This window comes from Trichosurus vulpecula, assembly GCF_011100635.1.
Source record: "Trichosurus vulpecula isolate mTriVul1 chromosome X unlocalized genomic scaffold, mTriVul1.pri SUPER_X_unloc_1, whole genome shotgun sequence".
Taxonomy (NCBI): Eukaryota; Metazoa; Chordata; class Mammalia; order Diprotodontia; family Phalangeridae; genus Trichosurus; species Trichosurus vulpecula.
In genome coordinates this window covers 1,456,912-1,472,528 of record NW_023494377.1, presented here as the reverse complement: position 1 = coordinate 1,472,528, position 15,617 = coordinate 1,456,912, and positions in this window count along the sequence as shown.

Here is a 15,617-nt window from a genome sequence, read left to right as displayed (position 1 = left end):
GTCAGATTTGAATTCAGGTCCTCCTGGCTCCAGGGCTGGTGCTCTATCCATTGTACCACTTAACTGCCCCCTAGGAGATATATTCTTAGCCAAACAAGGGACAGAAACAATTCCAAAAGATAAAATAGATACTTTTTGCATGAAACTCAAATTTATGCATGAAGTTAATGCACCTTGTGTTTGTCCTTCATTTTCAAAGAGGACCATGGCATCAGGGAAACGATGCCATGACTTGCAGTCGACTTTGATTTGAGTGAGGGAAGGCTGTGCAAGGTCACCCGCCTTACTTTCTCCTCCAGATCCAGCTGGATCCAGTGGCCTGATATTCAGTCCTTTTAGGCTAAGGTCTTTTCAGGTGCTCTCTTAGGGTGAGGTAACATCCATTCAGTGAATAGGCCTCTTTAATTTAACCTCTTTAATGCACCTAGAATAAGAAGGGAATTGAGAGAAAAGCTCTTTATAATGAATTTTTTTAGATAAAAGTTTGGTATTTAAGAAATTTAACCTCTTTAATGCACCTAGAATAAGAAGGGAATTGAGAGAAAAGCTCTTTATAATGAATTTTTTAGATAAAAGTTTGGTATTTAAGAAATAGAGTGTTCCAAAAATCTCAATTCCAAAAACTTAAAATGGCAGTAAGATTTGGGGACACAATGTATAAATAACATATATGTATATGTATACATGTGTATATTACATACACATATATGTTGTCATTTAGTCATTTCAGTTGTATTTGACTCTTTGTGACCCTATTTGGGGTTTTCTTGGCCAAGATACTGGAATGGTTTTCCATTTGCTTCTCCAGCTCATTTACAGATGAGGCAGGTAAACAGGGTTAAGTGACTTACCCAAGGGTCACACAGCTAGTAAGTGTCTGAAGCTGGATTTAAACTCAGATCTTCCTGACCCCAGGCCCAGCACTCTGTCCACTGTACCACTTGGTATGTATATAATCTATGTGTAACCAAAATCCATTCCCTAATAAATAAGTGGTCAAAGGATATGAACAAAAAATTCTGAAAAGAATTGCAAACTATTAACATCTTTATGTAAAAAACATTCTAACCACTAATGATAGGAGAAATGCAAATCAAAATAACCCTGAGGTACACCTTGTAAATTGCCAAAGATGACAAAAAATGGGAACGGTCAATGTTGGAAGGATTGTGGGCAGATAGGCACAAGAGTGCATTGTTGGTGGAGCTGTGAAGAAAGCAATTTGGAATTATGCAATGAAATAACTAAAAGTTGCCTTCTGACATAGAGATTCCAGCCATGAACATATACCCCAAGGAGGCTGTAGATAAGGAGGAGGACTCCACGATACCAAAATATAGCAGCACTTTTTGTGATAGCAAAGAATTGGAAACCAAGTAGGAGCTCATCCATTGGCGAATGGCTAACCTGTAATCCATGAATGGAATGGAATATTAGTTGTCCTATAAGAAACAATGAACATGACGAATACAGAGAAACATGGAAAGATTTGCATAGTCTTATACAGAGTCATCTGCATCAAAGTTGGCACAATGACTACAACAGTATAAATGGAAAAACCAACAATCACAAAATAATAAAAAATAATATTGCAAAATTATAAAGAACAAGCATAGCTCCAAGGAAGAGATGTAAGAAGGTACCCCCATCCCACTCCTCTGCAGAGATGGGAGCTTCATGGGTATGGTACATTAGATGTATTTTCAGACTTTTTCAACATATTTATTAATGTTGTTGATTTTTCTCTTTTTTCTTAAAATAATATCATTTGTTATATGGTATGGCTTTCTCAGAGGAGAAGGGGAAAGAATACTGGAAGAAATGTTGGTGATGTATATGTATATGTGTATATATGTATATATATTGTGTATGCACATATATACATAATACATGCATGCATACATACAGATACATAATAGGTCATTTGATCCTACCATATCATGTTCTCTCTCTCCATATATATATATATATATATATATATATATATATATATATACACTTTATATAGATATATCTATACATAGACATACCTATACTTATCTATCTATAAAGAGAGAACATATAGTAGAATCCAATGACCTAGCATGTATATGTATGTGTCTATCTCTATCATTACCTGTCTATCTATCTATCTCTCTATCTGTCTGTCTGTCTGTCTATCCACCTGTCTATACAGAGAGAGATCACATATAATAGGATCCAATGACCTAGTATGTATGTGTATGTGTTTGTCTCTATCACTATCTCTCTCTCTCTCTCTCTCTCTCTCCATATATATATATATATATATGGAGAGAGAGAGAGAGAGAGAGAGAGAGAGAGAGATAGAATATATATATATATATAGAGAGAGAGAGAGAGAGAGAGAGATAGAATATATATATATATATATATATATATATATATATATATATACAGAGAGAGAGAGAGAGAGAGAAAGAGACAGAGAGAGACAGACAGAGACATACACACAAAGAGAGACACAGAGAGAGAGATCACATATAATAGGATCCAATGACCTAGTATTTTCCTGAGGAAGACAGCCCAAGAATGATAAAAAAAAACTATAAGGAAATTATGAAGATACAAGCAGAAATGATTCCAATAAGGAGGGAAAGGGAAAATAGCATGATTTTTTAACATTTTGCTGAAATCTAGGGATAGTGTGTTTATTATACTCCCCTGACCTACCAGCCTAGTTTACTCTATCAAAAATGGATATGAGATTAGTGCAGCACAATCTGTTCTTAATGAAGCCATACTGGATTTCAGTGATTGCTGCTTCGTGAATACTCACAAACTATTCCTTTTGTAACTTTATCTTAGAATTTTGTCAGGACTAGAAATCAAACTCACCAATCTAGAGTTTACAGAATTCACCCTCATCCCTTCTTTGCAAATTGTGACAAATATGCCCATCTTCAGTCCTGAGGCACCATCTCCCGCGTTATTGATAGTGGCTTATCAATCATAATAACTTACTTTGTATGAGCCTGGTGACTTGTGATATCTGAGCCCAGCCAGATTCTGTCTTACTTATCTTGGGTTTCTGTCACACTAAACATCATGTTCTAGTTTTCCCAGTCCAAAGATCATTCTCCTTGGCAAAGAAAGGAAACAGTGTGGTACGGTGGAAAAAGTACTGATTCTGAGGGTCTCGATTCAAGGTCACTTCATTTCTCTGGTCAGTGGATTCTTCAGTGAAGGGGTGATAATAGCTAGCCCCCAAAGTCTTTTCTAATGCTAGTTCCAGTATCCTATAGAGGATCTTAGGCACTTCTCTCTGGGCCTCAGCTGCCTTATCTTAAAATGACAGGACTGGATTCAATGGACCCTAAAGGCCCTATTGACCCTAGAGCAAAATAAGAGTTTTTGCCATTTGCATTATCCTGTTTATCCCAAACTTGTCATTTGAACCCCCCACTTTGGCTTTTTTCTTGCCTCCAACAAAGCTAAAACATCTTTTTATTTCATCATTAGCCTCAGTTCATTTCCTAATGAGCTCTTTGAGATGATGGGTTATTTTGTTTTGGACTTCATAGCCCCAGCCTCTAACATAGTACCTTGCCCATTGTAGATGTGCAATGTTAGTGTAAATGTCAGCTGTATTGCATTCTGGCTTTAGTGTTTCTGACATAATTTTTATAGAGTGTGTATTCCTTCTTGATTACTTGCCAGTTCATCATCTTATCAGTCAGTAAGCATTTATTTAGCACCTCCTACTATATGTTAGTGCTAAGCATTGGGAATGCAAAGAAGGCAAAAGACAGTCACTGCCTTTCAAGGAGCTCCCAATCTAATGGGGAAGACGTGTAAACAGCTATGTGCAAACAGGATCTAGACAAGATCAGTTAGAGATAATCAACAGCAGGAAAACACTAGAATTAAAGGACATTGGAGGAAGGCTTCCTGTACAAGGTTGGATTTTAACTAGGACTTGAAAGAAGCCAGAGAGATGAGGAGGTACAGTGGAGGAGGGAAAGCCAGTGAAAATGCCCAGAGTCTGGAGATGGAGCATCTTGTGTGAGCAACAGTCAGGAGTCCAGGATCACTGTATCAGAGAGCACATGGGGAGGGGAGTATAAAGCATAAGAAGATTGGAAAGGTAGTGAAGGAAAGTTGCAAAGAGCTCTGAATGCCAGAGGATTTTATATTTGATCCTGGAGATAGTAGGGAGCCACTGGAGTTTATGGAGTGTGTGTATACATGCGTCTGTGCATGTGTGTGTGTGTGTGTGTGTGTGTGTGTGTGTGTGTGTGTGTGTGTTGAGGGGGAAGGGCACAGGTGACATAGTCAAGCTTTAGAAAGAACACTTTGACAGCTGAGTAAAGGATAGATTGGAGTAGCTAGAGACTTGAGGCAAGGAGGCCAACCAGCAGGCTGTTGCAGTGGTCCAAGTTTGAAGTGAAGAAGGCCTGCACTAGAGTGTCAGAGAGAAGGGGGAATATTCAAGAGATGTTACGAAGGTAACAAGCTTTGGCAACAGATTGGATATGGGGATTGAGAGAGTGTTGAGTAGCTGACACCTAGCTCATCAGCCTGAGAGCTGGGACAGTGGTGGTGCCCTCAACAGGAATAGGGAATTTACAAAGAGGAGAAAGTTTAGGGGAAAAGATAACAAGCTCTATTTTAGATATGTTGAGTTTAAGATGCCTACAGCATATCCAGTTTAAGATGTCTAATAGGCAGTTGGAGATGCCAGACTGGGCATCAGCAGAGAGATTATAGGACTGGCTAAGTAGATCGGAGAATCATTAGCATAGAGATGATGACTGAATCCACAAGAGATGAGATAAATCACCAAGTGAAACAGAATAATCAGTGAGATCAAACTCAAATAGAAAAGGATCTTATAATACCACAAATTAAGATGATATTGTATCATATTTTTATGTATTTTGTTAAGCATTTCCCAATTACATTTTAATTTCGCAGGCTGCTTGTGGCCCAAGGGCCATGAGTTTGACACCTGTGGTATAGAGTGACAAGAGAAGAAGGGGAACCCTAGAAGATACCCAGGCATGACTTGGAAAAAGATCCAGCAAAGGAGACTGAGAAGGAGTAGTAGGAGAGCCAACCAGGCTAGAGCAGGTTCACAGAAACCTAGAGAGAAGCAGCCATCAAGGAGAAGAGGGTGAAAGGTCAAGAAGGGTAAGGATTAAGAAAAGCCATCAGATTTGGCAACTAAGAGATCAATGCCCTTGCTTCCATTTTCTCTTTGGCTTTAAAAACTGAGCTGGTTGATGAGTTCCACATCAGGTAACTTGAGGCAGACCCCCTTTTCCTTCTCCATCAGAACCATTTCTGCTTATGTCTTCAAGAATTTTTCCCTTGAGAGTTTTCCACCCCTTTGGGCTGTCTTGCCCAACAAAATTTTAGGTCTCTGGATCAGACCAATCCTTTCTCTGCTCCTTTTGATGTCTGGTCACACAAAATGTAGAGTGCATGACAGACTATGCCTGTATTTCCTCCTGTAATCTTTTTTTAAAATGTTCATACACATTTTGGCATCTTTTGACATATCCAGGTATTCAGATATATTTCTGGAGAGACAAAACCAGTTGAGGACATTTGACATATGAAGCAATGGTAACATTCTGAGTCAATTAATCACCAGGTAGAGATTCATCTATCTACAATTTCTGGTATATAGTCGGTGCTTAATAAATGTATGTAGATTGAGTCCATGGGTTGGCAAAACAAGAGTAGATGCATTGTCACCTGATAAGATGGTGGAGAAGAGGGGAGAACTGCATGGGAAATTTATCATGAATGTTACTCAGGATAAGAAAAAATCCAGTGTAGTGGTTATGGCCAGTGATGGTCTTAACCTCAGATACTTACTAGCTGTGTGACCCTGGGCAGTCTTTTCACCCATCTAGGCCTCAATTTCCTCATCTGTAAAACAAGAAGGTTGGACTCAATGACTTCTAAGATCCTTTCTAGTTCTAGGCCTGTGATTTTATGAACATCAAGGCCACAAAGACATTGACTCAATTAAACATAAGAACATCAGCAAAGTCCTTCTTGTCTGACAACTAAAGGTCTCAAAGGGGATTTGAAAGAAGTGGGAACTTTCCTACGGCTCTCCTCACCCTTTCAACTAAGAACCTTTCTTCCTATTTCTCTGGGAAAACTGAGTCTATTCCTTGAGCACTCCGTTTTCTCCCCTCTAACTCATTTCACATCATTCAAATACCTTTCCTACTGTCTCCTTCACTCCTTCTCCTTGCAAACCCACCTGCGTATACAAGTAATCCCATTCAATCATGGTTTCTTCATCAGTTTGCCCCTTCTATCATCCCCACTCTTTCACTTATCTTCATTCTCTCCCTGTCTGCTGGCTCATTCCTTGTTGCCCGCAACCATGCCCGTGTCTCCTTCATCCTCAAAATACCCTCACTTAATCTGGCCATCTCCACTCGCTAAGCTCCTTGAGAAGGTCATTTACAATCAGTTCCTCCCCTTCCTTTCCTCTCACTCTCTTCTGAACTCTGCAGTCTGGCTTCCATCCTCTTCATTCCACCAGAACTGTTCTCTTTGAAATTACCAATTATCTCTTAATGGCCAAATCTAATGGCCTTTTCTCAATCCTCATCCATCTCTACTTCTTTGCAACCTTTGACACAGGCAGCCTCTTCTTGATACTTCTTGCTCTCTCCTACTTTCTCCTCTTATCTGTCTAGCTGTACCTTCTCAGTCTCCTTCGCTGGATCTGTGTCCAGATCTTGCCTGCTAACCATGGATTCCCCTAAGCCTTTTTCCTGGGCCTCTTTTCCATATGTCCTATTTCTCTGGGTGGTCTTATCAGTTCCCATGGATTCAATTATCTCTATGCTGATGATTCTCAAATCTATTTGTCTTGCCCTTGTCCTCTCTGCTGACCTCCACTCTGATATTTCCAACAGCCTATTAGACATCTCAAACTAGATGTGCCACGTACATCTTAACCTCAGCATGTCCAAAATCAAACTCATTATCTTCTCTTCCAAAGCTTCCATTCTTCCCAAGTTGGCTGTTCTGTTGCAGATATTACCATCTTCTCATTCACTCAGGCTTACAAGGATAATCATATGTTATCCTTGACTCCTTACTCTCAACTCCCATATCCATGCTGTTGCCAAGAACTGTCAATTCTACCTTCATAGTATCTCTCATATACACCCTCTTCTTTCCTCTGACATTGCTACCACCCTAGTGTGGGCCATTATCACCTACATCTGGACTATTGCAGTAGCCTTCTGATTGGTCTCCCTGCTTCAAATCTTTCCCCATTCCAGTGTATCCTTTACTCAGCCATCAAATTCATCTTCCAAGTGCAGATCTGACCATGTCAGTCTCCTATTTGATAAATCCCAGTGCTATCCTATAGCCTCCAGGATCAAATATAAAATCCTCTATTTGGCATTCAAAGCCCCTCACAATTTGGCCCCCTCCTGCCTTTCCAGTCCTCTTACACTTTACTCTTCTCCACATACTCTGCGATCCAGTGACACTGGCTGTTCACCAAAAGGTCAAATCCGGTCAACTAGCAATTATTAGGACATTTCATCTTGCAACTCTGGGAAGTTTTACTGACTTTTCCTCATACCTGGAAATCTGTCTCCTAGTTTCTCTGGCTTCCCTTCAGCCCCAGCTAAAGTCTCACCTTCTATGAGAAGCCTTTTCCATTCCCTGTTAATGCTAGTGCCTTAACCGTGAGACTGTCTCTAATTCACACTGTGTATGCCTTGTTTGTACATAATTGTGTGCATGTTGTCTTTCCCATTAAACTGTGAATTCCTTAAGAGCTGAGCATGTTTTTTGCCTTTCTTTATATCCCTTAGCAAGTATCTAGCACATAATAAGTACTTAATAAATGCTTTTTGACTTAACATCTGTCAATGAATTAACAAACAAGGAACAACATGTACTTGATAAAAATAAAAGAAAGTAGAAGGAAGGAGGATCAAGAACAGGAACCCTCAGGCTGTGGGTATCATACGGAATGGACAAGGAGTTCATGCTGAAAGTGACACTTAAAAAATTAATAGTATTTTATTTTTTTCCTATTACATGTAAAGATGATTTTCAACATTTTTTTTGAAAGATTTTGAGTTCCAAATTTTTCTCCCTCCCTCTTTTCCTCCTCTCCCCCATTCCCAATATGGCAAACAATCTGATATAGGCTATACATGTGCAATCATGTAAAAGATATTTCCACATTGGTCATGTTGTGAGAGGAGAAACAGAACAAAAGGAAAAAACACAAAAAACCCCCCAAAATGAAAATAGTCTGCTTCGATCCCCATTCAAACTCTATCAGTTCTTTCTCTGGAAATGGATAGATAGCATTTTCCATCATGAGTCTTTTGGGATTGTCTTGGATCATTGTATTGCTGAGAAGAGCTAAGTCTATCAAAGTCGATTATCACACAATGTTACTGTTACTGTGTACAGTGTTCTCCTGGTTCTGCTCACTTCACTCAGCATCATTTCATGTAAGTCTTTCCAGGTTTTCCTGAAATCTGCTTGCTCATCATTTCTTATAACACAATCATATTCCATCACATTCATGTACCACAACTTATTCAACCTTTCCCCAATTTATGGACATCCTCTCAATTTCCAAATCTTTACCACCACTAAGAGAGATGCTATAAATACTTTTTTTTAACAAATAGGTCCTTTTCCGTTTTTTATGATCTCTTTGGAATACAGACTTAGCAGTGGTATTGCGGGGTCAAAGGGTATGAACAGTTTCATAACCCTTTGGGCATAGTTCCAAATTGCTCTCCTGAATGGTTGGATTAGTTTACAACTCCACCGACAGTGCATTAGTGTACCAGTTTCCCCACATCCCCTCCAACATTTATCATTTTCCCTTTTTGTCATATTTAGCCAATCTGACAGGTGTGGGGTGGTATCTCAAAATTGTTTAAATTTGCATTTCTCCAATCAATAGTGATTTAGAGCATAAAATGGAATTTTTCTGAAAGGCTTTAGTTTCCCTTTGTCAACCTTAGTACAAAACCACACACACTGTACTCTTATGGCCACTCTGAGTCAGTCTATAGTCTTTTTGTTGTTGTTTTTAAGTTTCAATCATGTCCGACTCGTCATAACTCTGTCTATAGTCTGGATAGGGTCAATTTTCTGGGCCGTGTGCTGCTTCATTTCACAAAACTAGACCAAGCCTGGGACCCCAGGGTGGCAGTGAGACAGAAGCCCATGTTTCCTCGTATCCTTTTCCTGTGAGTAAATATTCCACCAGTGGTTTGGGTGCTATTAATAAGTCCTACAATTTGATTAGAGGTGGGTGTGACTCAGTGCCCTCAGATCCAGGACCAGGCTAGCTGAGATGTAGACCAGAAGGTGGTAGCAGAGAGCAACTCAGCAAGCACCACACACAGATTAAGTCCAACAGAGATACCCAGTAGAGACAGTATTGAACCTGTAGGAAAATGGAATCCAACAGGGAATGGGCATGCATCTCCCAACAGAGAACATCGGAATGCATCACGATGACATCACCAGAGGATAGCAATGGCTCTGTAGCATTAGAGGTGTGAGGTGCCCTGGCCACACATGCTCCATAAATCAAGCCAGGAAGACTTGGATTCAAGTTCCATGTTTGACAAGTCAGTTCACCTCTCTAGGCTGGGGCTTCTTAAACTTTTTCTACTTGGGAGTATGTAATGTTGTCACACACCCAACATTTTCTCTGCTACTCTGGAATCATACTCAAAACATCCAAGGCCTATTTGGAAGGCAACTCAAGTAAACACACCTATTTTACATGGCCATATATATCTTACACTTATATGTAAATATGAGATAAATTTTGGAGTGGAAGAACAGTCCTCATGTAGGAGGTGGCTCTTGGGTTGAGTTTTAAAGGAAGCTAGGGATTCTGGGAGATGGAGGCAAGGAAGAAGTGTATTACAGGCTTGGGGCACAGCCTATGTATGCAAAGGCCTGGAGACGGGATGGATCAGCAGGCAAGCCAGACTTAGATTTTGTGAAGGGGAGTAAGGTACAATGAGCCTGAAAAGGGACACTGGAGCCAGATTTGAAAGGCCTTTAAAATGCTACACTGAGGAGTTTCTCTTTTATCCTAGAGGCAATTGGGAGCCACTAGAGCTTTGTGAGCAGGGGAGTGACGTGGCCAGACCTATGCTTTGGCAGCTGTGTGGAAGTTGTATCATGTAGCAGAGGAGAGAAACTTGAAGTGGGGAGGCCAATTGAAAGGCTACTGCGGTAGTCCAGGGGACTGAAATAGGGGGGTGAGCATGTGAGTGGAGAGACGGAAATATGTGGGAAGTGTAGATGGAGGTAGAGTAAGCAAGAGTTGGGGACTGGCTGGATATTGGGGTTGGAAGAGTGAGTAGCCAATTCTCAGTAATAAATCTGGGAATCATGTGCATAGAGATGTTAATAGAACCTGTAGGAGAAAAAGGCATTGAGAGAGAAGAAGACCCAAGATGGACCGTGCATGCATAGAGGTGTGACATGGAGGATGAGCCCACATAAGGGACCAAGAAGTGGCCAGTCAAGTAGGAGGGGAAACAAGGGAGTGAGGGGCTTCAAAACCCAAGAAGAGACAATGTCTGGGAGGACAGGTTGGGCAACTGGACCAAATGCTGTGGAAAACTCAAGAATGAGGGTTGAGAAAAGGCCATTGGATTTGGCAATTCAGAAATCATCAGCGACTTTGGAGAGAGCGGCTTCAGTTGGATGATGAGGTGAGAAGCCAGAGTATAAGAGGCTGAGTCATCAGTGAGAAAAGAGAAAGAGGGAACAACATGTACTAATCCTTTTTCTAGGAGTTTGACCTGTAAAAGGGAGGAAAGATGCAGGCCAATTACAGGCTGGTGTTGTAAACATGCTGATGGACTGGGCATATTTGTAGGCAACAGGGAAAGAACCAGTAAAGAGGGAGAACGTTCAAATTAAGTCAGGGGATGATGACAGGCCCAATCAGCTGGAGAAGACAGGAGGGGAGAAGATAAAGTGACTGAGCAGAGCATTTGGCCCTGAGGAGAAGGGCCATGTCTTTATTGGAGACTAGAGGAAAGAAGAAGAGCAGAGAGGGTGACATCAAGAACTTTTCAGATGCAGAGTTGGTGGGAAGAGGTGGTTTCTATTTTATAAAGTGGCAGTAAGTTTAAGTAAAGGAAGTGACAAGGCCTCCACCTGAGAGGGGTGAAAGTTTGGTATAGGAGGTTTGAGGAGAGAATTTGGGGGAATGCAATGGATATTCAACCAGGGAAGAAAAAGATTGCTGTGGGTAATGAAGGCCACTTGAGATTAGATAACATATCTAGCACTATCTAGCAGATTATGAGTAGGAACAGAGAGGGAGGTGGTGGAGGTAATCCAGGGCTGGACTTTGGCAAGTCATGAATGGCAATAGGACAAGGGGCAAGCAATTCAAGAATAGAAGACCATGTAATGTGTAACATTGATCTGGTTAATGACAGGGTCAAGACTGATCATCCAGGTTGTATGAATGTGTGCATTCTTCCTGGTAATACAGCAGCTTTTGAGAGAGTGTATCCCTGTGGATAGAGAAGGATTTGATTTTTGAAGGTCCCCACATGTGAAGGGACCTCTGGGTGCTACATATAGATGGCTCAAAAACTCTGTGATTCTTAGATTACAGATCTACTCCATCTTTTGCAACTCTGCCACCATCACTGCATAAGAAGACAGGGGTCACACAGAATTGAGGACCATTTTGTGTTTTTCTTTGTGTCATGGCCAAAGAATTCCTTACCAAGTATCTAGCCTAGTGATGATGAGCCTCTCCAACTTAGCTAGGCTGTCTTCAGAAAACAGACAATCTTTTCCCAAGATCATACTCAAAGCCTTTCCAGCATGGTAGAAACTTCCAGACCTTGTGCTCCATTGACATAACCAATGAGAATCCATGGTGATCTCGACACTGTGATGAGTCAGAGGTAGTATGTCACTATTCTAGTTTTTGAAAATAAATGTTATTCATATTTGTCTGTATATCACCGAAACTTCCCTCTCTATCCTTCTCCTTTCGTCCTCCAATATAACAAAGAATTTTTTTAAAAAAAGAAAAGAGCAAAAGAAAAACATTCGGCAAAGTTGACTGATACATTTTAAAAATCGGACATTATATGCAATGTTTCATACCTGTGCTCCTCCCACACCTGCGAAAGAGTGAGGGAAGGTGTCTGCGTTTGCTCTTTGTCGTTTTTGCAACATTCCTCTTTGGTTGTTTTTTAACTTTGGTGTAGTCACTGTATAGATCGCTTTCTTGGAACTATTTGTTTCATTGTTTCGGTCTGCATCAGTTCGTATAGGTTGTTCTATGCTCCTCTGCATTCCTCACATTCATTCTTTCTTACAGCGCAGTAAGATCCCATTACATTCATGGACCATACTTTGTCGAGCCATTTCCCAATTGATGGGCATCCACTTTGTTGCCATTTTTTTTTAACTGTTACCTTACTCCAATTTTACAGATGAGGCAACTGAGGCCCATACATGGAAGGGCAAATGCCCACGGTCACAGAGCCAAGCAGTGACTGAGTCAAGATTTGAATGGAAGTCCAGACTCCAGGTATGAGGCTCTTTCCATTATGTTACAGGGCTCCATGCCTATGGTTTTATTTTTTTCTAGGAGTTCATCACTGTGGAAACTTCTTCCTGTAATGCAAATCAGCACCTGTTCTGTAACTTAAAAGTTTTCAGAGAGTTGCCTGGAGGGACAGAAAGCTTAAGTAACCTGCCCAGAGTCTCACAGTTAGTGGCAGAGGCCACACAGCAGTTCTCACAGCAGCCCAGTACCAAGCTTAACGAAACAAAATGTACTTTTAACGAGCATTTGTAAAGAAACATCTTTGATTAGACTCTCCCAATTTATAGTTGGGAAAATATCACCAGGTGTGTACACCCCACCTGATTTGGTAGTGAGCGTTCAATGCTTTTGCCACAAGGTGGCAATATGTCCTGGTATATTTCAGAATCTAAGCTGATTCTGCTTCCAAGCTCCTAGATCTAGAGCAGGAAGGACCCTCAGAGGCCATTCAGCCCAACCCCCTCATTTTACAGGTGGAGAGACTGAGGCCCAGGGAGGGGAAAGGATTTGGCTAATGTCACACAGGTAGTAACTGACTCTAGAGCCAGGGCTCCTGCCACAGTACCCACACTACTTAGAAGCAGGCAGATGGAGAACAGACAGAGGCTATTAGAATCATCAATCCTGCAAATTGGAAGGGCCCTCTGAGGCCATGGAGGCATACCTGAGCAAGACGCCCCTCTGCAAAACCCCCAGCTGGCCATCGCAGCTCTTTTTGAAGCCCTTCAGAGTGGAGGAACCTAACTTCCTGAGGCAGGTGGCACCACTCTTGGAGAGTACTCAGTGTAGTAAGTTTTTACTTATGTTTTACAAGGCCGTAATTAGACTAGGTGGCTCAGTGGACAGAATGCCGGGCCTGCAGTCAGAAGACCTGAGTTCAAATCCAGCCTCAGCCACTTACTAGCTGGCTATATGATCCTGGGAAAGTCACTTAACCCTGTTTGCCTTAACCCTCTAGAGAAGGAAATGGCAAATCACTCCAGTATCACTGCCAAGAAAACAGTATGGCCGCTGGGGTCATGAAGAGTCCGACATGACTAAACAACTGAACAAATTCATGGTGGAGTCAGGAAGACCTGAGCTCCAATTCTCCCTCTGCCTCATGTCTATGTGACTGTAGGTGAATCACTTCATTTCTCTTAGCTGGTTTAATTGTCTGTACAATGGGGACAAGAACCACACAAAGTTGTTGGGAAGTTCAAGGGAGATAATAGATGATAGTTTACTTTCCAAATCTTAAAGCACTAAAGAAATGTCCCCTATTATTAAATCAGGTGTAAAGATTCGTCTCTGAATTTCCGCCAAGTTCTACCGCTCCACCTAGTTGTCCCCTCCCTAGTTCAGTCCTCTGGGGCTCCTTCTTCTTCCGTGTGACAGCCTTTCAAATACTTAGACCTCCCAGGTTATTGAGTCCAATGTGCTTATTTTACAGATGAGGTCTGATTTGCCCAAGGTCACACAAATGAAAGAATGAGCATTCCAACCCAGATCTAACACTCTTTCCACTAGACCAGGTGGCAGGGCCTATCCCACCCTCCAAGGCTTTTCTTCTCCAGGCTGAATATCTCCAGTTTTTTCAACCAAACCTGACATGACAATATCAGAAGTTTTCAAAGAAAAGACTGTTAGAAATAAATAATAAGGGGCAGCGAGTAGAACACCAACCCTGGAGTCAGGAGGACCTGAATTCAAATCCGACTTTAGATACTTGACACACTTACTAGCTGTGTGACCTTGGGCAAGTCGCTTAACCCCAATTGAGTTGCCTTCCCCCTCCAAAAAAAAATAATAATTTGGGGTGGATAGGGAGAAAGCTTTTTCCCTGTCCTGACACTTGGATCTGAACACTCTCCAGTTTATTAATGGCCTTCCCAGAATGTGGCCACCTTGAGCTGAAGCCCTCCCATCCTGAGGTGGCTTGCCCGCCTCTCTAGCACTGGACCCTCTGCTTCTTTTGATGGCAGCCTAAGAAATCATTCTCCTTCTTGGCCGTCACGCTCCACTGCTGAGTCATATCAAGCTTAGAGTTATGTGTTTATTTTTCTGTCTAAACTAGCTCATTATCTGAAAACTTACTTCCTCCTTCACAGCAGAGAGGTGGGGGCCGACCCAGACCAAATATTGCATACATTGTCAGCCACGGTCTATGTATGTAGATTTTTTTTTGCTCAATTGTTCTTTTTTAGCACAAGGGGGGATTCAAAATGAAGGAGGTGGTGGAAAATGGTCATCAGTAAACAAATAATAATATAATGAAACTTGGATAGAAAAAGTACTATAAAAAGGAGGGAGAGGGGTCTGGACCTAGGAACACTTGTTGACAGAACTACCCGAATGGATACACAGAAGTAAGTATTCTGTTATTTATGGTCTTAGAGAGTTGCTTAAGTCACTGAGAGGTTAAGTGTTTTGCCTGGGGTCACACAGCCAAGATGGATCAGAGGCAGGACTTGAATCCAATCTTCCTGACTCCAAGGCTACTATTGCTCCACACTGCTTTTCACTAGAGAAATAATTTATGTAAAGGGGTGGGTCTATGGCCATGTATAACAGTATGCCCTCCTTGAGAACTACATCCCCCCAAAGTCTGTGTGGCAGTTCTCTAGTATAGTAATGCTCCTGCATGGATGACGGCTAGCCAGCTGTGGAATTTGGGGATGGAGTCAGAAGGTGGGACGGCTGTGAATAGGTCAGCAGCACGTAGAATGTCGGGTGAGAAGCCCAGGGCTTCCCTGAGCTCTACCTCTTCTAAATGATTGAGCAATCTTCCTGCCTTGCGCCTTGCTGTGTTGTGAAGAAAGGAGAATTCACTGAGAGCTGGGTTACCAGTCTGGCTCTCTCTATTCCTGTATGTTAAAGATATAGCAGTGTGGGAGAATGGAGAGGGAATGGCCTTAAACAGCTGCTGGTCCTAGGAGGCTCGAGAGGCAGCAGTGATAGGGGCTCGCCTCTTGATTTCATTCTTATTTACTTTGAATGCTGGTTTAAGTAAATTTCCCTTACTGTGATGTAACGTGCACTA